Genomic DNA, 24,653 nt, shown 5'->3' on the forward strand with positions numbered 1-24,653 from the left:
AAGTCTTCAGGCAGATGTCTGGATGAAGGCAGCTTTACTACCCCAGCCAGGTCCGAGGAGATGGCGGGCTGGTCTCCTGGCCTATGGCGGCAGCACGGACTCTTCCCTTTTGCATAGATAACCTGCAGAGTAACCACAACAGCACGGACTCTTCCCTTTTGCATAGATAACCTGCAGAGTAACCACAACAGGGGAGCAGAACCCATGTCTGCACAGGGCGGGGGATGTCCGCACAAGGTGGGCCGTGTATGTCAAGCCCATAACTGTTAGGGAGCACATCATGGTCTGTTGCAACGGTCCTAGAACAAGCAAGGGTGTTGAGGAAATTCGTCCTGGAAGGCATCCTTTCAGTGGGGAATTACCTGGGTTGTGTTAAGGAAAGCGGGGGGGGGGGGGGGGGGTCCATGTTAATTATGTGTCTGGGATAGGCAGTAACAGCTTGTCTGTAAAAGGGGACTGGTTGTTGATTAAGGGTTAAATGATGGTTGTTACTGTAGTTGGTTTGACCTGTGGGGACAGATTAAATATGATTTTTGAAGTTTAAAGGAAATTCTAAGACAACTTTAGGTCTTCCTCTTAGGGAGAAAGGCAGACATTTAAATAAAGTATGGAAATTTTGAGTTAAAAGGCAGGAGCATTGTTTCAGATGTTCTTATTAGGGAGAAGAAGCTTTTAGACAAAGAGAGCTGAACAATTTTGGGTTAAGGGTTTAGATGTGCGTTTTGTTTTGTTTTGTTTTGTTTTCCCAATTCTCAGCAGTAAGGTTTCATCTAGTACCTTTGCTTTCAGGCTCTTTTCACCTCCGGAGGGCGCCTCCCGCTGTGGTGTGGTAATGCCATCAGGCAGGCAAAACTAGGGTGCTAGACTCCATTTACCCTGCACAACCATCAGGTGCTGGACTCAAGCAAAAACACACCCTAAGATGTGGTAGGCCTAAGTTCCCTGACTCCCGCGTGTCCAGTCACCCCTGGAAACCATGGAGGAGCAGAGAATGGAGGAGGCCCCCAAGTGAGGACATGCTGGGGTCCAGGACATCCAGATGCTGCTGGGTCACAGGGAGGTAGGAACAGAGTTGAGCCCTGCGGCTGAGGAGTAGGGGGAGAGGGGAGAACTCCAGCTTCGCTCAACAGTGGAGAGTCTGGGAGTGCAGAGGGGCCTTCTGCAGCTCTGTATGACAAAGCCTTCTCCCACAGCGGTTCTTGAGTAGAAGACAGTCCTTACTTGTCCCAACTGTTTAAGTGGAAAGTGAATGCACACCACTTCCTCAGGGTGGACCAGAGATTAAACACCGTCTCCAGGAAGGAATGTCCAGGAAGGGAAGCTTATTGAAGTCTCAGGGCTTCTAGACACCTCATTAGCATAGAACTCTGTGCGCTGTGACTAGTTGTCACAGTCCTCATGTGGGATGTCATGGTCACATGCTCCAGGAGAGAAAAACTAGGTCAGGAGTACAAGAAAATGGCTACCGTTCTCAGTTACAAGTTACCTGCCTGTAGTTCCACTTGTCCTACAGAGGTGATGAGTTGTATCTTATTCAGGGCTGTTTTGAATCCTATTTTGCTAGAGAGACCAGTAAATCTTTGAGGTCATGAGGTGACGTTTTTTTGATCGCCCAAGGCCAAGGTATCATCCATATAATAATAACACGTATTTTCTTCTCTAAATATAGTTTCAAGGTGGCAGCAACCACTTCCATTCAAATTGGGAGGCTAGCCTAGAGTTGTTAATTTGGGGAAATTTTGAAAAGGCAAAACACTGACAATCTTTGGAGTGTAGAGAAAAAAATCCTTATTATCTATGGCCAATAATGGAATATTGGCCAGCTACAAAGACAAGGGAAGGCCTGACTGAGGGGATCCCCAGTTCTGAGTGGTCTTGCTGATAGTCCGTAGGTCTTAAAATAGCTACCCTTGCCTAGAGTTCTTTTTTTTTTTTAAAGATTTATTTATTTATTATATGTAAGTACACTGTAGCTGTCTTCAGATACACCAGAAGAGGGCATCGGATCCCATTACAGATGGTTGTGAGCCACCATGTGGTTGCTGGGATTTGAACTCAGGACCTCTGGAAGAGCAGTCGGGTGCTCTTAACCGCTGAGCCATCTCTCCAGCCCTAGAGTTATTTTTAATTGCAAGTATGGGAGTGTTCCAGGGCTACAGGAAAGGCAGATATATTGGAGTATGAACTAAGCAAGAACTTCTAATTTCTCCCTGGGTAAAGGCCACTGCTCAACCCATCCAGTTCAGGGAGGGAATATCACACCTAACAGTGGCACTTAGAGTTGGGGCTGACCCCTGGGAGGGTGTTTGTTGTAGTTCTCTATCTGGATGCATCCACTTTCCACGTTACTAGAGGACCACACTGAGAAGCTTCTAAGGGACCTCTCCCCAATAGGCCATGTCCAGGATGAGAGGTTTGATAAGACCAATGGCAGCGTGTGGATCCTCCCATTTGAAAGCCTCTTTTGTGGTACACGCTTAGGAGAAGCTTTCTATGCCCATGAGTTGTGGCCCAGGGATTAGTCCCAATGCTATGTGACCTTGGATCAGAGTCTTGTCTGCTCTGGTGTCAATTAGGCATTTAAATGGTTCTCTTCAAATTTTTATATTGACTCTGGTGTGTGTGTGCCTTCAAAAATATTAATGACCCACAAGATGTTATGGGTTTTCCCTCTGATGGTTTGGGCTGAAGGTTGCCCCTTTTGGCGTTGAAAGGTAAAATGGGCTCGCCATCTTTATTGTATCTAGAATAGCAATGCTTTCTCCAATGGAATCCTTTGAGGTATGGAGGACAAAGGCTTTCAGGTTGTGCAGCTTCCTCGCCCTCAGCTGGAGCAGAGTTGGGACACTCATCTTTCAGCTGTCCCTCCTCTTTACCTTTAAAACAGAGCCTCTGTGGAGGCCTTGGCGAGGGAGGCGGCTTTACAGGAAGGGGTTCTGATGTCTTCAGTGGCAACTAACCATTGTTTACCTTCACTTTCCAAGCCCTGACTTGAGAGTTGGTGTTCCGAACTCATGCCTTCCCAAACTAGGTTTTTAAAGAGGACTCCTCTACCCACGGGATCAGGAATTTGGATTCCAGGCTCAGGTTTGTTCTAAGAACAAAGTCAGAAAGGGTTTCCTCGGGTCTTTGCCGGAGGTGGAGAAGCAAGGAATCCCAGTGTTGGGATGCAGAATCGGGGTTTATGTGATCCCAGGCCCAAAGGGCACAGAGGTGTACTTGATCAAAGTACTCCCGGGGTTGGGTAGCCTGTTGTACTGTGGGTGTACTGTTGTAGCTCATTGAAGCACCAAGGGATATTTTGTTGGTTTTGATTTTGATTTGTTCCTGATCTGTTGCAGGCATGCATCTCTGTAAAAAGCCTCCCTCTGAAGAACAGGAGGGTAGGAAAGGAGGCTAGGCAGATGTCATGCCAGTCCTGTGGTGTATTAAGAGCAGCAAGAAGGGGGTTGGGGATTTAGCTCAGTGGTAGAGCGCTTGCCTAGGAAGCGCAAGGCCCTGGGTTCGGTCCCCAGCTCTGAAAAAAAAGAACCAAAAAAAAAAAAAAAAAAAAAAAAAAGAGCAGCAAGAAGGCTCAGGAGGATGGATTTGGTCCAAGAGGCATGAATTCCATCCTCTCGAACTGTTGGCCCAACCTTTTTTAACAGGTAGGTCTGGGAGGGATACAGTCTAGGGGCCGAGATGCAGTGGGCTGCACATCAACAGGGAAAGCCAAGGTGTCATGTCCACTGTGGGCAAGTTTGGAGGAGTGTCTGATCTCAAGTAATTGTTCAGTGGTAGTTGGTAGGGGGTAGAAGGGACGGAACTTTCAACAGTTTCAGGAGTGTCCTTAGAGGGCAAGGCAGGAGGGGTGTAAGGCAGCAGTAGGGGATTAAGAGAGGTGGGTGTGTGGGGGTCAGGGTTATTTTCTGTCTAGTGTATTCAATGGGTTGCTCAAGGGCAGCGAGGTCTGCCACAGGGAGGTCTTTGGGACTTTCCTCCTCAGAGTCACTGTTGGGAATAAGGGGTTTAGGTTCATCCTTAATCTCCTTCTCAGAGTGACCTACACATTGCTGAATGGCTGCCATGATGGGGAGGAAGGAACAGGGAGTTGTCCTTTCTTGGACTTCTCTAGATTGTGCAAGATAAGCCACCTGAGTCCATACCTCAGTGTCATAGGAGTGGCTGGAGTTAATCCAAGGGGCTAAGTGAAGGACCTCTTTCCTCCCAGAAGGAAACTGCTTCCTTCCAGGAGATTTTAAGCCCCCAACAGCTTGAGAGCTTGAAGGCGGCCCCGACCTGCGTGGGTGGGGGTTCAGTGGAGACCTGAGGAGGGGGTGAAAGAATAGGGGACAAGAGACACTTAGGAGAGCAAGTCGTAGTCTGATCAAGCCCTCAAAGTTTATTTCAGGGCAGTGGCTTATAAAGACAAGCAAGTGGGAAAGCCACACAGGACCCAAGACCAATTCATCACCGTCACCACACTCCCATTGTTCTTTCAGTTCCTGTGACCATAAACCACAAGTTGCAGGTGTACTAGAGGGTGTGTAAATGGGCTCGGCTCCCGGCAGAAGGCCTCTAATTTGGGACTTGTGCTGGTGAGAAGCAGAATTTCCCATGACAGAAAGAATCAGCCAAAGGGGGGACATCCCAGGACTACACAAGTTCCAGGTTGCAGAGCCTGCACACAAACTTAAGAAAGCCAGCAACCACCCTAAGGCCTTGTGGCTGATCTTTGTGCTGCCATGTTCCTTCAGAGAGATTTAAGACAGGTGACTTTTGCCAACACCCTAAGGGATGTTGGGGTCAGACCATCAGGGAGACTGTCGGATGGGAGGTCAAGGAGGAAGAACCAGACAATCCTCAGGTCAGGTTGATGTCCCTTGGGGAGGGGAGCACTCAACTCGTCTGATTGTCAGAAGATGTCAGCCAGATGTGACTCACCGAATCCCAATCAGTTACTACACACTGGTGCTATCAGGATACAGAGGAAGTGTGGAGCGAGGTCTTGGATGGGGGTTTGAGAGGTGTGAATGACCTAGGAGACTGTTTGGGGGGACAGCTCGACTATTGAACTAGCAAGACTAGCTTAGATAGTTCCAGTTCCAAGCATATCAGCTGGACTAGCAGACTGCAGTCACATGATCCCGAGAGGTCAGTTCTCTGGCCATTCTGACTTTATCATGGCAGAGCCTGTCAGGGAAGGTCTGTGCCTGACATAATCAGGCTGGAGTGTTTAGGTTTCTCTGTGTAGTCTTAGAGTAAGACTCGAGAAGCCCCCAAACCCTACGTCCGGGACGTCCCACTCACAGAGATGGAGATCGATGCTATAAGCAAGAGGTTTATTGATCCAGTGCACTGGGGTCGTTCTGCAATCAGGGAAGAGGCGACCCTGAAGAACAAAGGCCCACACCCTTTATACTTCAGGGTATAGGCTTTAGGTTACAGCATGAGCTGGCCATTTCTCATTGGTGGAGCTTATTGTCCTTTGAATTCATTGGTGGCCCCTGGGTGGAAGAATGGGTCCTGCCCCTACTGTGGTTGGAACATTTCCTGGGTTTTACTCAACGAAGTCTTACTCCTGGCCTCAAGCTTAACGGAAAGTCCCAGTCACCTGGTGTTTTTCTGAGGTGATCCTTTTTGCTTGGTTCTCACAGTCCCCTTTTTCTCTTTCTCGGGAGTATCTCGATCCTGAGGTCATATGTTGTTTCTGCTATACCTTATCTTTATTTAACTCTTGATATTGCTGTCTCAACATCATAATCTGCACTGTACTAATACGTTCTCTACTAAAAGTATGCACGAGATTTAAAATGCAAGGCCCAAAGATCAACAAAAGTAATAGAATCACCAAGGGCCCCGTAATGGCAGAAATCAAAGTGGTGAGCCAGGGGAAAGGGTTGAACAGTGATTCAAACCACCCCTGGTGCTGTTCTCTTTCTCTCTGCCAGTCCTTCCCTAACCCTTGCCATAATCTTTTATCACCCCTGAATGTTCTCTGTAAAAGCAGCATTCTTCCCTAAGAGTTGCACAAAGCCCCCCTATTGGAGGAACAGGAGATCAAGGCCTCTCCTATTCTGTAGTACTACCTCTGACAGGGACGTCGATTCCTGTCCTTGTCTGCCTTGAGAACAAATCCAGACTGCACGAGACTGATCGCCTGTTCCACACCTAAGGGACGTGCACCGGTGTATATCTGCATTTATGGCAGCCTGCAAGCCTTTAAAGTTTTGATCATGTATGACCAAGGCGGTGGGTCCCGTGGCAGCACCTGCTGCCCTTAGCCCCAGTCCTAATAAGACAGAGAGCGTGATGCCGAGGGGTTCTCTCTTGGCCCTTGGTAGTCCACTATCCCAATGGGATAAAAGTTCTTCATAAGGGTGGTAAATAAGTCTGGAGACTATCTGTACCAGGACACAGAAGTCCTGGGTGTCTCTCAAGACTTGCAGATCCACAGGAGTGAGTCCGGAGGAACAGGCCCACCACCCCTCTGTAGGTGGCAAGAGGTATCCCCCACCGGAAGGGATAGGCCAAGTTTGGTTACAGAGGAACTCCTGCGAGGGGGGGGGGGATTTTTCCCATACACAATCCCGACCCAGTGACTGCGGACAGAGTAAGCCTGACATCTTGCCGCTGTTGCCACCTGCACTGGTTGATGTCCTCTGTCTGGTTGACAGTCCCTATAAATGCTATGCCTTCATAATAGGGGGGGAGCCACATCATAACACAGCCAGCATGATTCCGTAGCCTTGGGGTTGGTAGCATTAAGAACTTTAAAAGCCTTTTCAACTAAATCAAACAGATGGAAGCCTTCTCTTAGGGGTTCAGTGGTGGGAACCGCAGATGACATGTCCATGGCGGGCGATCTGGTGGCCTAGGAGAAGCGGGGGCTTCTGAAGTTTGGGTTGGGATCTGATGGGGCTTAAAACTGGGTTGGGGCCAAGGGAGGTGTAAAGAGCCTCTTCCCATAATTTAACGGTTAATATTAACCCTTCATCGTATCCTCCAAGGTAGAATCTGAGGCCCCACGTATATCCTTTCAACCAGTCTGTAGACTTTTTTAAAACCCTTTTCAGTGAAAGTGACCTGGAGTGGGTGACACCAGTTCCATTCACTCTCCGCTGAGACTTCCGCTGGCACATAGTCCTTAAGGGAATAGTTAGTGGCTACTTTGATATAGTCCCAACTTGAGGTCCAATGTGCCTGTCCTGAAGTCTCGCACCCCCAACTCTTACAACAGAAATCAAGTTTACCCCCACACTTAGGATCAAGGGATCTGCCCCGATGGAACCCAGGGCAAACAAAATTCTGGGGTTTTTCTCCAGTGGCCATGACAGCAACTTCACTATGCAGGTCCTCTGACCGTCCACTCATCTGAAGTGCAGGTATAGGGAACCTTCTGAAGATCTGGGTGTTCCTTTAGGTCCCAGGTCGTGGCCCCGACAACCAGCTTGCAGATGTCAGGGAACAAGTCCAGCCACCACTGATTGGGCGTGGTGACCATAGACCTGCTCCTTACTATGTGTCCTGCGCCATTTATCACCATCCAGGTTAAGTTACGCGGTTGGTGAGGGCTGGCACTGGTTGGGCCTATGGGAAAGGAACTAAGATACAGTAGCATTGTCTGTCCCAGACCGCCCAGGGGAGTGTGTCAGCAGAGGGACCAAGGCTTGGATTTCAGGTAGAGAACGGATTTAGCGTGACAGACAGACACAAACTTGAGGTGTGTGCAGCTGTAAAAAGCTTTACTTCTTGGCATAGATTTAAGCAGTTAGAACAGGTACATCACAATTGGCAATCATCCAGCTCTTATTCATCACCCCACCAAGTGTCCCCGGCAAAAAGGAAAGCTAAACATACAGTCTAGGAAACAGTTCTCAACTGCAAACAATAGTTTAAATAACCATAGTTAACTCTTGAGAAGTTTGCTCAGCTTGTTGGAACTTGTCTATGATCTTTCTAAGAGTCACTACTATTCTGAATCATGCTAAACAAAACTTTCCCAAAAGGGGGGAAAGGCTTTTCTGGAACAGTCATGTTGTTAGTAACTGCAATTAATTTCTCTCCTATTTGCTGGGAACTAATGGGTGCAGCAGTTGTATTCATCGCAGCCATTGAGTTTATCAGGATCATGATGGTGTGAGACGTTTCCGTCTCTGAACTTTCAGTTCCTGAGACATCTAAAGGTACATGACCATCTTCCCACACTGCTATATTCTTAAAATTAGATTATTGTTGACAGGCTTAAAGTTGCTAAGATCACCAAGGCTAGAACACAGAAGTCACCTCCACCGCAAGCATAGATCCTAGTCACCATCTGTTTGTAGGGAGACGGCCAGGGACCTCCAGGAGGCCAAGCCATTCCAGGCACAGGCCTCTGTCTGGATAGAAACGAAGCACAAGAGCTTCCTGTCGCACAATTGTCAGGAGACAGTACATCTTCGGTTCTCCTGGTGACTTTTAATTTTAAAGGGTCTTCGGTAACCTGGACCCTCCAGGTGAGCAGAGCTGAGCTTTGTCTTCTGCCAAAGTAGCAGGCTTCACCTGGGATGCACGGATCCACAGGGCTACTGTGCACCAGTCCGTCCTTTGTTCACAAGGGGGACAGTCTGAGGGGTCAGGCTAGCAGGCGATGGTAGATCTGAGGACCCCGTCAGGAACACCTGGCTTACTCGCCGTCAGGTAATCTCACTGGCTTTTCCTTGATAAAAACCTAGAAATAAGAAACAATCATTTACTAGAGGCCAGAGACCAGTGGGCCCGGGGGCAGGCGTGAGATTCCTACATTGGAGATGGGCGTCTGTGGCCATGTTAAGTCCTTTACACTTTCTTCCTCTTGGTCAGAGTTGGTTAGTGGTAACGCGTTCTCTGAGGAAGAGGTCATGTGCTTCCCTTATCAGCAAACTAAAGCGCTCTGCCTCACACCCACTATGCCAGAGATGTGGGCAGGTTCTGGGGTAGCTGGAAGGCTGACTCTGAATAGTGTCTCCAGCTGGAGGGAGATCTGGTGAAACAGGGTAGACTGTGCCTACCACCCCACACCACCAGACCTAGAGTTACTCTGCTCACGCCTGGGAGAGCCACAGCTCTTCATACTGGAAAATGTAAAGTTCTCTCTCAGCCTCTATGTCCAAGACTCTCACTTAGAATTATGAGGGTCTCTGAAAACCCTCGCTTTGCTTCATTTCTCTACAGGGCATTTGAACAGGAGGTGTCCACCCAGTCGTTTAATCACATATGTTGTCTGCTCACTCCAGCGACAGGGAGGGTGCACACGGCAGGTCCTGAGCCAGATCGCCCAGTGGAGCCGACCACACACCTCACTCTCCCGGGAACACCAGATCTCTCAACTATGCTGGATAATTCTGAGTCGCCAAAGGTTAGGGCTGCTGTGAAGCGCCCGGGCCCACTGCTCTTCTTGGAGGTTCAACTGCCAGCAACGGACAAGGCAGCTCCAATTCCTGGGGGATCTGATGCCCTCTTCTGGCTGCCATAAGCACTGCACGTACATGGCACAGACATGCAGGCAAAACAGATAAAAGTAAAAATTTTATAAATAAAGCCAAATTTCTCAAAATTTGGCTTTTATGTTAATATTGTAGCAAGATTCACACTAGAGCTGACACACAGAAAACTAAATAATGGCACTGAATTCTACAGGCAAAAAAATTCTCATGTTCTCTATATGCAATGGGACTGCCTCAAAATTTATCTGTTCCCAGTATGAGGGGGGGGACAAAGAAACCTAAAACCTTTTCTCTCCACACGGTTGCTTACCTTCTCTTCTGGAAGTTGAACCAGTTCACCTCAGACTCCAGAGCTGCAGAAGAAACACCAGAGGTGATTAGACCTGAAACCATTAGAGAATACAGCAACACGCCGACGTGCAGACGATGCTGACATTACCAGTCTTTGTATAAACAGAATCCTTACAGCACTTCCCAGTACGCTGGGTACGTCTACTCAGGAATGTTTTAACAAGACTTTAAATTCTCTCTCTCTAAGTATTAATCCATGCACCAGTACTCCCATTGATTATTTACTGAGTGTGCACACAGGTGTGCTAGCACACATGACATCCAAGAACTTGGACATTTGGCTCTCTCCACCAGGCCCCAGAATCAAAGGTGACCGGGCCTGGTGCTGCTAAGCCCTCTCACTACAGTCCCCAAGCCCCTCATCTAATTTAAAAAGATGTGGGTGGGGTGACTGCATTAAATTCCTGCCTGTTCTGTTGGCCTCAGGTAAATCCTTTAACCCATCACAGCAGCATATCCAGTCAGGTTAGAGTTCTCATCCTTGGCCAAGAACTGTTTCTGGGATTATCCCTGGAAAGTCAAATCTTCCCATCTGACACATACCTTAAATTCACTATCATCCTGGACACAGCGCCGGCCACATCTGCTCCAAAAAAAAAAAAAAAAAAAGTCAGCAATGCAACATGTACCACGTCAGAGCTTCTTATATCCAGGACCTTTCTGGTGGCTACATTTGATGCTGTGAGTCCTGCCTCTGATGAGCATTTACTCCTGCACAGGGCTCTGACCTTCACACTGCTGACAGCTGGGAGTCTGTTTTATTCCCTCTGGGACAACCTTCTGACTAAATCCACCTCAGAAGCAGACTCTTAAAGTTTAGAAACAAAATTACTAGCTACGGTATTTCTTTTAAAGGTTTATTTTATCATTTATACAATGTTCTGCCTACTTGCCAGAAGAGGGCAGCAGGTCTCATTATAGATGATTATGAGCCACCATGTGGTTGCTTACAGTTGAACTCCGGACAAACAGCCAGTGCTCTTCTGAGCCATCTCTCCAGCCCTCTACACCATTTCTTTCGGGCGAGTTAAACCACTTTCATTGACTTCGAAGCCAGAAGCAGCAGCAAATTTGTTTGCTGAGACTGAACAAGGAAGTCGAAACGCTAGAACTTGCTTTATGCAGTCCTTAGTGGCTCATGCTGTTCTGCCTTCCGTCAAAGCAAACTGCTTAACACAAACATAACCCCTAACAGAAGCAAGGCTTACACCCCACTTCCATGTTCCCTTGTTGCAGTATTAGGCAGAGCACATAAGGTAGTTGTTTACAAGAGCGCACAACACTAAGTTCCCTCTAAGATGGCCTTCACCTAGCATAGTGGCTCATGTCCGTAGCTCATGTCCCAACACTTGGGTACTAGGGCAGAAAGACTTCCTTGGCCAGCATGAAATCCTGCCTCAATAATCTAATAAATTATTTTTTTAAGTTGACGTTTCATTCAGCCTCCTCATGGCAAATTCAGAATTTGCAAATCAATAGGAAACTAAGTGGCGCTCACATCTAAATTTAGATCTTCACAAATGTTAAAGCAGTAGTGAGCAGACAGGACTCCAGGGTGCTCATTTGAAACCTAAGCCTGGTTTTAGGAACTCTGCCGTAAGACAACTTGTTTCCACAGCATGGAGCACAAAGGTTAAGCATCTAAGTGCCCAGACGCTCAGATTTCCCCCCCAGGGCAAAAACCCAAACACGCAGGGTCTGTGTCAGAGGAAGGATCCCTGCTCTCGGATGACGCCCTCAAACTTTAAAAACAAGCACAAAACAAAAAGTGCCAAGCAGCATTTGAAGGCTGCGTGGGTGAAATTACCTCCGTCCTTGCTAACACTGGCATTCTCCTGCTTCCCGCTTTCACATCTCCGATTTCATCCGCTTCCTAAATAGGCGATGTCCGCGCTACTGGGCGCGCGGGAGCCTCACATGTGCCCAGCACCCCGGACCATCCGGACGTGGCGCCTCCACCCCAGAGGAGACAAATCCCGGCTGCTCGAGACCGATCGCCTGTTACACACCGAAGGGCCGCGAACGGGCAGGGACCGGCGCGCGGGGCGAGCGCCATGGGGACCCCCCGAGGCCACGTGGTGGGATCTTGCGATTCTCAAGGCGGACCTTCCTTACCAAAACGCGCCGCGGCGGAAAAGAAGGGAGCCAGGGCGGGACTGAGTTTAAAACGGACCGGACATTGAGCTCTCGGGCTCAGCCAACCAGAGTGGCCCAGCTCCCCTCCTGCCCGCCCCTTCCCTGGGTCCCGCCTGACTCCTGCGCGGGCCATCGTGCGCCCCCTGGCGGCACCAGAGCTCCCAATCGGTCCCTACCCCAGGGCAGCTGTCCCACTCTCTACCCTGACTGCAGTCTGTCACCTCCCTGAAGGTTAGAAAGGAGATGATCTTGGTGCCACAGCAGTGTGGGGATTTCTTTTTCTTCTCCCCGTGCTTCTTAAAGTCATATACTGAATTTGGTACTATTCCACACCCTTCTGTGCTTGTTTTCATTTGAAGACCTATGTCTAATGGATTTGCTCCTCTTCAGGAAACGGTAGGGGTTGGGGATTTAGCTCAGTGGTAGAGCGCTTGCCTAGCAAGGGCAAGGCCCTGGGTTCGGTCCCCAGCTCCGAAAAAAAGAAAAAAGAAAAAAAAAAAAGGAAACGGTAACATTCCGTTGATGTGGAGTGGACTCTCTAAAGAGGGCTGGTGCAAAGGGAGGACCCCATGCCTAGAAATCCCACTACTGCCTGTGCACTTCCAATGCTGGCCAAGATCTGTAAACATCCTGCCCTGGAGCCCTTCTGTGACCCCGGAGGCATCTGTGCCTGACACAATCAGGCTGGCCTATTTGGGGTTTTGTCTGTTTTGTTTTGTTTTGTTTTGTTTTTGTTTTTGTTTGTTTTCCCCACAACACAATGTTTCTCCCTGTAGTCTTGGCTGTCCTGGCAGGTTCTCTTAAATCAGCCTGGGCTTGAACTCAGAGAACTTTTGTTTAAAGAAAAGACTTCAAAAAATATAAAATTGCGTCTGTCTGTGATTCTGCATGTATGTATTCTGTACCTGAGGAGGCTAGAAGAGCCCAGAAGAGGGTGTCAGCAACTTGGAGCTGGACTTACAGATAGCTGTTAGCTACCTGAATTGGGTGCTGGGAACTACATTCAGGTCCTCTGCAAGAGCAGTGCACTCTTTAAGCCAAACCATCTTTCTAGCCCTGTAAAAACAAAAGCAAACTGATCAACAGACCAAACCCCACCATTTAATTCCTGCCACATCCGGCCACATCCTGCCACCTTTTATTTCTCTTTATAGCAACAGCCCTCAAAAGTCTTGTTTACCCTTCATGCTCTTGGTATGTTAGGCGTCACAAGCCACTGAGGAACTGAAAAGACACCACCATTGTACCACTTACACATTTATCAAAACGCCTGGACCCCAGACCTGACTCATCCATTGCTTGTGGGAATGGAAATGCTGTATTCAGAAGACAGTGATGTAAGAAGGAACCAAACTGAAGCCATTTGGAACAGGCCGTAAGTCAAATTTAAATTCCCAAGACCTCCCTGGGTGACTGACGTCCTGCTTGGTGAGTTGAAACTGGAATGCTATGCCAGCGCCCGCTGCGGTTGATCCAGGAGGAGCAGGAGAAGTGCACCACAAAGACACATTCTTTGGAAGTCCCAGTCCCTAAATCCTGATGGGTGGGATAACTTGGCACCGACGTTTGTGGATTTCTACTGGCTTGGGGTTGCAGTTCAGTTCCTGAGTCTGCTCTAAGACCCTGATCGATCAGTAGTGGTCTGAGTGCAATACATTTTTGTCGTCTGCTTAAATATTTACTAAGATGAACGTTCAAAGACACAGTCAGACAGAATCTGGGCCGTTGTTCCTGTCTGGTCACTTTTTATTACCTAATTCAAGTGAAGATCTTTCGTTTTGTTGACTCTTATGCCTGCCCAGACTGTTTTGGATTTTTGGACCCCAACATAGAAACATATCTATGGCTACCTTAAATATGTTTTCTATTTGTTTATGAGTATATGTGTGTCTTTGTGTGTGCTCATGTTGCACGTGCAGATGGAGGTCAGAGGTCAATGTTAGTGTTTCTCTCAATTATTCTCCACCTTATTTTTTTGAGACAAGTTCTGTCACTGAACCTGGACCTCACTGTTTCAGTTAGACTCATCAGCAAGCCTGTGGGGTCTTCCAGGCCTCCCCTCCCTGCAGCCTATATGGGCAGCAGAGACAAGAGCCATGGCAGGTGAGGTGACAAGGCAGGTCAGCACAACAGGACTCAGTGGCCAGCACTGGCAAAACTTTGGCAGTCAGACCCTAGTTGTTATTTTAGGTATACTTAAGCACAGCGAAATCTGGCCAAAACCATCCTTATAATGATATCCCACATGCACAAGGAAGCACTCCTACACACACACACTCTCTCTCTCTCTCTCTCTCTCTCTCTCTCTCTCTCTCTCTCTCTCTCATTTTTTCAAGACAAGGCTTCTCTGTATAGCACTGGCTGTGCTGGAACTCAGACTCAAGAGATCTGCCTGCCTTTGCCTCCTCGGTGCTGGGAGTGAAGGCACGAGCCACTATCATGGGGCCATACCTAAATCTCTTTGTGGGACAAAGTAAAGACAGCTCAGATGTGACTACAACGAAATTCTTTATAAAGTACGTGTGACACCTTCCATAATAGGTTCTGTAGCTTGACGGTGGAAAAGCAAACTTACAAGAATGGGTCTGGAGAAGGGTCCAGTACCAGAAAGTCTTCAGCTACACAGATTGTGCAGAGATCACCAAGCTAGAAAGTATGTCTGCTCCAGGCTTCTGGGAGGAAAACAGGTTTGATTTTTCATTACTTCTCTTGAAGAAACAACCCTGTGTGCTTAACATCCCAGGCTCCTCTGGTGCATTCCTGTGAGTACAAAGGCCACCATTCCCCCTCTACCCCCCAGCACTGGGATTAGGGACAAGTGCCTCTGTGAAACATGCCCCTCCCATGGTGCGAGGTTTCACACTCAGTCCTCATGTTTACACAGCAAACACTCTACGGATTAAAGCAACACTGCAGCCCCTCATTTTATTTTTAAATGCAAACAACATGAACAGCTTTGTTGACACGGGACGGACTCTGTCACAAGCTATCTCTTCCTACTTCTAATTGGAAGGAGAAGATGGAGAGGTGGCGGGAGAAGAGAATCACACCTGCCATCGATTCAACCTGAAGACATTGCTGCAACTATCGACTTATTGATTCTTGAATAATCGGGAAGTAACAGGGCTGGGGACAGAGACAAAAGAAGTGAAGAGAGGTGCGCAATGAGGTGGCTCAGTGGCTCAGTACTTGCTGAGTTCAGTCCCAGAACCCATGGAAGGGTGGAAGGAGAAGGAAGATACCTCAAAGACTTCCTCTGATTTGCATATGCACACTGTGGCGTGTGCACGACTACACACCACACATACATACACACACCACACACACATACACACACCACACACACACCACACACACATACACACACCACACACACATACACACACCACACACACTACACACACACTACACACACCACACACACACCACACACACATACACACACCACACACACCACACACACACACCACACACACATACACACACCACACACACTACACACACACTACACACACCACACACACACCACACACCACACACATACACACACCACACACATACACACACCACACACACACACACACACACACACACCACATACCTCACAGATAGACATACACCATACAACAAACATACAGACATGCACACATCACACAACAGACAAACACACACTACACAGACACACACCACATAGACACACTCACTACAGACCCACACAGACAAACACACCATAGACACACACATTGTACCTCACAGACAGACACATACACTACACAAACACATACAGCACACACACATAGACACACACATATACACCACACAGATGCACACAGACATGTACACACAACTGAAAGGAGAATTATACGAATTCTAGGTTTAGAGATACAAAATTAAAAGAATAAACCCCAAAAGGCCACAGACCCAGGGCTAAGCCCTGTAGCCAGGACTAGCAGGCCATAAAGATAAAGGAGCACAGGAAACACTGTCCAGGCAGGACTGGCAAGCCATAAAGAAAAGGAATGCAGGAACCAGCCTGAGTTAATGAGACTGATTCATGGGACGTCTGGCAGGAAGACATCTCCCCCCAGCTCACTCAGGGCCATATTTCAACTAGGTGTCCTCCGGCCCCTGATAAACCCCTGACTTCTAGCACGTACTCTTTCTGCTTTGTTCTCACTGCTATGTTTGAATGAGCCAATTGTATGTAACCACGCCAGAACCCCCTAGCCTTCTCTATATAACCCTCTGACTTTTGAGTTTCGTGGTCGACACCTCTGTCTCCTGCGTGAGATACGTGTCGGCCCGGAGATCTCTATAATAGGTCTCCGTAATAAACCTCGCCTTTGCTTATTACATCCAAAATGGTCGTTCTGAGTCTGGGGTCCGCGATTTCCCAAGACTTGAGTAAGGGTCTCTCTACATGGGATCTTTCAACAACAACAACAACAATAATAATAATAATAAACATATTTTAAAAGTAGTTACTGGAAGATGGCTAAGGTGAGCGCTCTCTGGCCTCTGTGTTTCTATTAGGGTTTTTGCTGTATACGTTAGTTTGTTGTTGTTTATTTGTGTTGTTTTTTAAAGACTTATTCATTTTTTTAAAAAGATTTATTTATTTATTTTATGTACAGCATTCTGCCTGCATATGTGACTGCAGGCCAGAAGAGGGCATCAGATCTCATTACAGATGGTTGTGAGCCACCATGTGGTTGCTGGAATTGAACTCAGGACCTCTGGAAGAGCAGTCGGTGCTCTTCAGCTCTGAGCTCTCCCTCCAGACCCTGTTTTGCTTTGTTTTATTGCTGTGATAAAACATGGGGAGCAAAAGCTGCTGGGGAGAGAAGGGATTACTGGACATGTCCCCATCACTCTCTGTCACCTAGGGAAGTCAGGGCAGGAGCAGAAGCAGGGAGCTGGGGCAGAAACTGAAGCAGAGGCTTGTTCTCCATGGCTCACTTAGTTTACTTTCTAATACAATCCAGGGCCACCTGCCCAGGGGTGGCTCTGCCCACAGTGACTGGGCCCTTTTACATCAATCACTAATCAAGGTTTGTCTGCTTCACAGATTTGCCTACAGACAATCCTCCGTTGAAGTTTCCACCTCCAGACGACTCCCACTGTGTCTGACACAGAACTATTCAGCACACTGTGGTTCTTAGTTGGGTCCACTGATGATGTCTGACTATCATATCAAAGATTGGACATGCACAGAAATAACAGTTGGTCTTCATTGGGTGCAAGTTAATAGATTATTGAAGGTAACCCTGGAAGAAGGACGCTGTATACTAATTTTGAATAATTATCAGGAAATACTTACATTTCTTTAATTTTGACATACTTCAAGACTCACAAGAAGCTCCAAAATAGCAGTCTATGGTCCTTCGCTCAGTTCTCCCTCAGCGAAAGGATTGTACATGACTAGAACATCGTCACAGTAAAGAGACTGCTAATTCAAAGACTTCACTTGCGTTCCTAAAAATACTTTTAAATAAAAAGAGAGACAAGATAGTGTTTATATAGAATGTATCTTATTTTCAAGTTTAAAAGCAAGGGGGAGAGAGAGAGAGAGAGAGAGAGAGAGAGAGAGAGAGAGAGAGAGCGCTATTATTCATTTCCATACGCTCAGACAAACTTCTGAGAAGAGATATGAGAAGGCAGACACCACTTCCTCCTGCAAGAACTCTGCTGCAAGAATAGGAGGAGGCAAAATTTTAAATGCATGTTATTATGATGCAATGCATTTATTTTTTTAAAGTAAGGCTGTTTTATATATTCAAATAATGAATTCTTGATACATTTTTTAGTTCAAATGTGAGATAAATATATATGCATGTCGGCCCCATTTAGAAGGGGGATGGGCGTGGTTTGTCTGTGCCTTTGCTCTCAGGTGCGAATCATCTGGAAGACTGTATAGGAGCACGGGCACCAAGAGAAGTGGGGAGGAGAACTTCCACTCTGGGCCCTTCCATAGCTTCTCAACTTAAATTACATGATTTTATTTCTGTTGGCTTCAGAGCCCTCCCCAACACCCCAAAACCAGAGCTGATGACATTTTCCTAAATAGAAGAACTTTGCCAGGTAAACAGAAGGGTCGTTTGATCCTCAATCAATTCTTTTCTGAGCCCATTACTTTCTCTGCTCCATTGGCTATGATTTCTGCTTTGACAAGGAAAAGAGAATTGGGGGGTGGGGATCTACCCAGGCTCTAAAAATGCTTTCGATTTTCATGGTTTGTTTTATTTTTTTCTCCTAAAATATTTGACAGGTTTGCAACTGCTCTCAGGCTAAAGTCCAATTCTTGATTTTTAATTCAACAGTTTTGTTGTCTTGTTTCTTACAATTTGGCCTCATGGTTTCCTGGCTGGAGTTTTCTATTCTACTCAAGTGCTCTCTTGTGATCTCCCTCCTCTGTCGCTCTCCTCTCTCCCCCTTTCCTTCCTCCTCTTTCCTCCTCTCTGGGTTCCTCTAACCCCCCAATATCTATACTCTAGCATTTCTGCTTTCCAAGCTTTCAAAAAGATGTTAGGACCCTGGGGGTATAGAGGGAGTTGGGGCATCGCTTAGCGGTGAATTTACTCCCAGTCTTCTATGGCTCTTGTTAGGTTCCTACAATGCATGGTCTGCTATACACTTGGGGCCTGTTCTCTTTAATGTTACTAGGAGTATGTATACTCTGTTCCCCAAACTCCTTTTTCTTTTCTTTTCTTTCTTTTTTTTTTTTTTTTTTTTTTTTTTTGGAGCTGGGGCTTTTTTTTTTTGGGACCAAACCCAGGGCTTTGCACTTGCTAGGTAAGTGCTCTACCACTGAGCTAAATAAATCCCCAACACTGAAACTCCTTTTTCTTGATATAGTCATATTTGGTTGATGTCTCAGTAACGCCTTGTTTCATTGAGACAGAATCTCATGTAGCCCAGGGTAGCCTCGAACTTGCTGTGTAGTAGCTGGGATGAACTTGATTTCTGAGTGCTGGATTACAGGTGTGCCTGCTGTGCCCTGCTGCACCGGAGTGCTGGGTTACAGGTATGCATGGTGTGCCCAGTTGTTGGTTGTTTCTTTGCTTTATTTTGAATCAGGGTCTCTCTGTGCAGCTCTGGGTAGCCTAGAACTTGGTATGTTGATCAGGCTGGCCTTAAACTCACAGAGAGCTGTTAAAGTTGTGTGCCAGCCCATCTGATTGAAAAGAAGAGATTCGTCAGTCTATGTTAAAATCTTATTTCATGCAAATACTTACTTGATGTGCTTAACAATAGTAAGCTGCATCACAGCAGCAAGAAATGATCACTCAGAAGTGCCCTGGCAGAACAAAAGGCCCAGCGAGGGATTAAAATGCGGGAAAGCACGTGCTGTTTCTCTGTTGTATGTCTTGTTGAGAAACAAGATGCATAAAAAATTCCCTTCTCATTTACTTCCCTGCATTTTAGGAGCAGAGCACTGTTTTCCCGGTAACCATGGTGAACTAATTAGCTGCTTTGCTATGGACCAACCAATTCACAAGGTCCATATTTCAAGTCAATTGCAGAATCTATTAAAATCTTGGCAACTAAAATCTTGGCACTTTTGATTCTAGAGTCACATTTTCTACACCTATGTCCTTTTTTTCTTCATTGCATTGTGTTAGTAAAAATGTATTCTTTGAGGATGAACACAGTGGGGCAGGAGAGAAAGACAGAATTAAGGGGACATGGGAAAGGAAAGGCTTGCTCTCTGGCTGAAGAATCCCACCAGCTGAGCAAAGACTTCCCTGACAGTTAACAGCATTTGCTGTGAAAGCTGTCCACACAGAGGCAGTACTCCTTATATTGAGAGCTATTTTCAAATAAGAACGTTGAAACAATGACCAAGCCTAAGGCTTACCCATATATGGCCTTATTCCTTCCCAGATGTAAAGTGCAGTTTTCTGGGATTCTCACACACAAAAGGTCTCTAACTTCCTTTACAGTAAAAACGTATCTTAACTCCCTGTGAAACCCTTGTGATCCAGAGCCCTTCCTAATCACCTGCAATTCTACCCAGGGCACCCTGGGAAATAAATGCCCAGTGATCTCCTTCAGTTAGTTCCTTGGCAATCCTTGAGATGTAACTCTAGAATCCAGCAAGTGTCCATGCAGACACTGAAGTGAATTCCCTTGGGAAGTCCACACGCACGTGGGGTTATTGTATATTGCATATTCCATGTTGTGCCTCTCTCACACGGGTGTGTGTGTGTGTGTAATAACTGGTGCCAAGAAAGCTCCTCCAGGGAAGCTTTAGAATGGGAGGGAAAACAAGTCTGGAAAATTTTGATCCCAAGAACAACCGATGTGGCATGTGTTCTGTGTGTGAGTCACTGTTAGGCGATGCTACCAGACTTACCCCTCTGTGGAGGCCAAGGGATGAGACTGCTAGCTCAGTGAGTTACACTCAGCTAGGCAGGTTACAGGCTGAGTTGTGTTTACAGGGATGGCGGCAGGAACTGTTTTCCTCTCCTGCACACGAGGAAGGGACTTAGCCATGATCACAGAGCTAAGTGAGAGGGCCAGGATTCTGATGCAAACCTTCTGACCTCCTGGCCTTGCACTTTATCTTGTCTTTACATTTTATTTTCCCAAAGCTAGTCACTTGGAGAGTAGTGTAAGTGTGTGCTTTAGCTCTAGTTAGATGGTAAACCTTTGAGTGGGGAGTATACCTCGGTGACCTTACCTTTTCAGCTCAGGTTGCTGAAAAGCTTCCATACTCCATCTTCCAGAACAACTAATTTGTGAGCATCATGGCTGACAAAAGCAGTGTTAACATTAGCTAAGTGCCCTGTTCTTTATGAAGTTTCTTCTGATCCTTCACCTTACAATGTTACAATTCAAGTTAATTTTCTTTGATTCCAAATGAGTACAAAGGAAACTATTTTTTTCTTAACCACTCTTGTCTTTCTGGGTGTCTCTCACTGACTATGATATTACATGTTCAGCATGCTCATGTCTGTGGAAAGCTCTCACAAACAGTAACTGCTTTTATTCCTCGCAGTAGTCCCGAAAACTAAGCTCTTCAGAACACAGATTTATTGAGAGTTATCACCAGCTCAGCTGGCAGGCCTGCTACTTGGGAAACTAAGGAATGTGACTGCAAATTGAAGGCCAGCTGAGATACCCTAGTAATATCTTTTGTCAAAATGAAAAAGAACTAGGGGGACAGCTGAGCTACAGAGCCCTTACTTATCGTGTGTTCAATCCCCAGTGCCCTTCCCCCAGTGTTTTAGTTGTTTTGCGCATTGCTCTGGCAAGGGCAAGTTAAAGACAAGAAGAGTTTATGTGACATCAGTTAGAGTGTATCATGGTCTGGAAGTCACAGTGGCAGGAGCATGAGACGGCTCCTAGACAGAGAGCAAATTGATGCTGCTGTTGTTCCTTTCTCTTTTTGCCACAGTCTGGGTGGCAATGACACTTTTAGGTGAGTCTTAAACCCTTAGTGTCTGGAAACACCCGCATCGACTCACCCAGAGGTGTGTGTCCATGGTGTTTCTACATCCAGTCAAGTTAACAATAAAGATTAAACCATCATGCAAACAAAACAGATTTACAGAGGAGTCTTAGGGTTTTCACTGTTGTGAACAGATGCTATAAAAACAACATTTAACTGGAGCTGGCTTACAGGTTCAGAGGTTCAGTCCATTATCATCAAAGCAGGAGCCTGGCAGCATCCAGGCAGGCATCGTGCAGCAGGAGCTGAGAGTTCTACCTCTTGTTCCAAAGGCTGCTAGGAGAAGACTGGCTTCTAGGCAGCTAGGAGGAGGGTCTTAAAGCCCACACCCACAGTGACACACCTACTCCACCAAGATTACACCCCTTTATAGTGCCACCCCCTGGGACACGCATATTCAAACCACCACAAGGGGAGTCTTGGCATTTGGAAAAGGGAAGGATAAGGGTAGTACTCTGCAGAATACCAAGACAGACAGGTGTGTCCATTAGTAAATATGGGTGGGGACCACAGAGAGGGAGAACCCCTTAGGTCTTGGTTCTTAAAACATTTTATGTACTCTGTTGAGATCTGAACATGGAGACACATCAAGGATACATGGTCACATTGAGTCTAAACCGTCCTCTTTTAACAAGAACTTTATCTAAGGAGCAGATAAGCACTGCACCATTGCCCTCATTCCCCGGCCTTGTAGTAGGAATTGCTGCTGAGGTAAGGCAAGACCACCTAATGGCTGTCAAGGACTGAAACTCTTCACTGGGTAAATGGCACAGATTCAGAGCTGGCCATCACCCGTCTACCTCTCTCAGTCAGCATAATCCACAGGTTCTGTTGATTTTATCTCTGTCATTTATCCTCCACTCCAGTTTGATTGATACTGGTTTCTTCAAAGTTTCTTGACTTTCGTAGGCAATGTTAAGATTCTTCCATTGTTGGGCTGGAGAGATGGCTCAGCGGTTAAGAGCACTGACTGCTCTTCCAAAGGTTCTGAGTTCAACTCCCATTATCATCAAGGCAGGAGCATGGCAGTAACCACATGGTGGGTCACAACCACCTGATGCCCTCTTTTGGTGTGTCTGAGGAGAGCAATAGTATACTCACATATATGAAATAAATTATTAAAAAAATTCTTCCACTGTCTTTCTGTCACATTTTATGCATAGTCTCATTGCCAGACTTTGCATATTTATTAACATTTGACTGGAATAAACTATTTAGTCCCCTCTTCACCCTCAATGATGAGAGAAAAGTTACTCTTCAGAAACTAATCCTGGGCTGAAGTTGTAGTTCAATGATACAGTCTGTGCTTTTCAAGTATAAGGCCTTGGATTCCATTGCTAAAACTAATGACCCCTTAGCATCTGGCTCTTATATGAACAAATTAACCCCCAAATATTCTATCTTTAGCATCTACCATATAGTAAGGCTCCATGAGGGACAAAAGAAGATTACTTCAGGTCTGTTGGATGTGACAGGCCCCATGCCAGGTCCACTGTACTCTCTATTAAGCAAGCATAGACAGAAGGATGAGAAAGTGTCTGTGTTGGAGGAGCTCAGTTAACAAAGAGCTACATAAAGAGTAAAGACCCAGGGACTAAATAGTGGCGCTCACACCTTGGCAGTCACTAACAGCATCTAGTTGGACTTAAGGCCTGAGCAACAGGAGAGAATAGTGCCTGGTCCTGGGAATCTGCCAGTGTGGGAGTAGTGAGGTCATGGGTCTCAAGGAGAAGCTACCTTACTAAACTCATTACGTTACTAACCTCATTCCTATCTGCATTCTGAATACTTACGCATATACCCATGGCTCCCAAACCTCACCAAAGAAGCTTATCTTTGCAACAGGCAGAGACCATTATAGAGAGCACACTGGTCAAAATGCAGAATCCCTGATCTGGGCTGCCCAGCCACAGTGGATATATTTACAACACAACTTCTGCATCTAAGGCTCAGGAAACATTGCAAAACAAGAGAAGGAAGGGTTATAAGAACCAGAGATTTAGAGGTCTGCTGTGAGAACGTGTCTCATAGACAGGGTAGGGAAGCTGCCCCTATGATACCTCAACCATGTGGTGGTCTAAATAAGACCTGAACAATGACAATACCAACAGACGTGCAGACGTACAGGGTGGGAGTGTCATGAGGCCCCGCCCCTAGACAAAGAACTATAGGCAGGTAAGGGATACAGAGTGGGAGAAAGAGTCTTCCCTCAGGAATAAGGCCCCTAATGAATTATACTAAGTGGTCATCCTGGAAATCCTGTACATGCAAGTAACACTGAAAGGATTCAGCTAGTTGTGTGTGTGTGTGTGTGTGTGTGTGTGTGTGTGTGTGTAACAATAACAGGGAAGAGGTCAAGGATTTTTAGAGAGTGTAGGGGAGTACTAGAGGGGTTGGAGAAGGGGGGATGGAAGAAAATCATGTAATTATATTTCAATTTTTAAAAGTTTAACCAAAGAGAATACTGGGCTGCAGAGCTGTCTCAGTGGCTGAGTGTGTATTGCTCCTGCAGATCTGATTTTGGCTCCTGTCACCCACTTCGGGTGGCTGACATTCACCTGGGACTCTGGCACCAGGGGAGTGCTACACCTCTGGTCTGAATAAACATCAGCAATAGTTCACATTTACACACGACATAAAGCATAAAGACACGCACACAGTATACAGACACAGGCATAGGCAAAACACCCGTACACATAAGAGTAAGAAAGAACTCTCTTAGAGCTTGAGACATGTCATCAGACACTGGTAGGACAACCACCAACCTTCTACCTTAAGGACAAGATGTGAACCAGAAAATTATGGCTTGTTAAGTATTAGAACTTGCATAAGACAAGGAAGCCCAAACTCACTCACACCACGCAGTCAACAGCAGTCAAAACTCCAGTTTGATTGTTGCAATGGATTCTGTCCGGCCAAGAGCCAAACAAAAGTGGTGGTGTAGCTTTTAATCCCATCGCCAGGGAGGCAGAGGTAGGCGGATCTCTTTGAGTTCCAGACCAGTCTGGACTACACAAAACGGTTCTAGGATAGCCAATTTACAAAGTAAGACCCTGTCTCAAAGATAAACAAATAAACACGTATTTCATGCGAAACTTCCTGCATTTGAAAATGTTGGTGAATGAAAAACAGCATTGCTGGGGATTTAGCTCAGTGGTAGAGCGCTTACCTAGGAAGCGCAAGGCCCTGGGTTCGGTCCCCAGCTCCGGAAAAAAAAAAAAAAAGAAAAACAGCATGGGCGCAAAGGAGAACAAAGCCTGAGGACT

General features: G+C 46.5%; 1 long non-coding RNA gene and 1 other non-coding gene across 2 annotated transcripts; both read right to left on the reverse strand.

The window, feature by feature from the left end:
• Window positions 1-7,703: 7,703 nt before the first annotated feature.
• LOC100909675 (uncharacterized) lies at window positions 7,704-11,919 on the reverse strand. Its single transcript, NR_110709.1, has 4 exons — window positions 11,605-11,919; window positions 10,341-10,380; window positions 9,757-9,799; window positions 7,704-8,692 (listed from the first exon to the last, which is right to left on the reverse strand). It is a non-coding gene; the product is annotated as an uncharacterized LOC100909675 (long non-coding RNA).
• Snord93 (small nucleolar RNA, C/D box 93) lies at window positions 10,215-10,285 on the reverse strand. The gene has a single exon (XR_005504333.1). It is a non-coding gene; the product is annotated as a small nucleolar RNA SNORD93 (small nucleolar RNA).
• Window positions 11,920-24,653: the final 12,734 nt, after the last annotated feature.

Source organism: Rattus norvegicus, chromosome 4, assembly GCF_036323735.1.
Source record: "Rattus norvegicus strain BN/NHsdMcwi chromosome 4, GRCr8, whole genome shotgun sequence".
NCBI classification, from domain to species: Eukaryota; Metazoa; Chordata; class Mammalia; order Rodentia; family Muridae; genus Rattus; species Rattus norvegicus.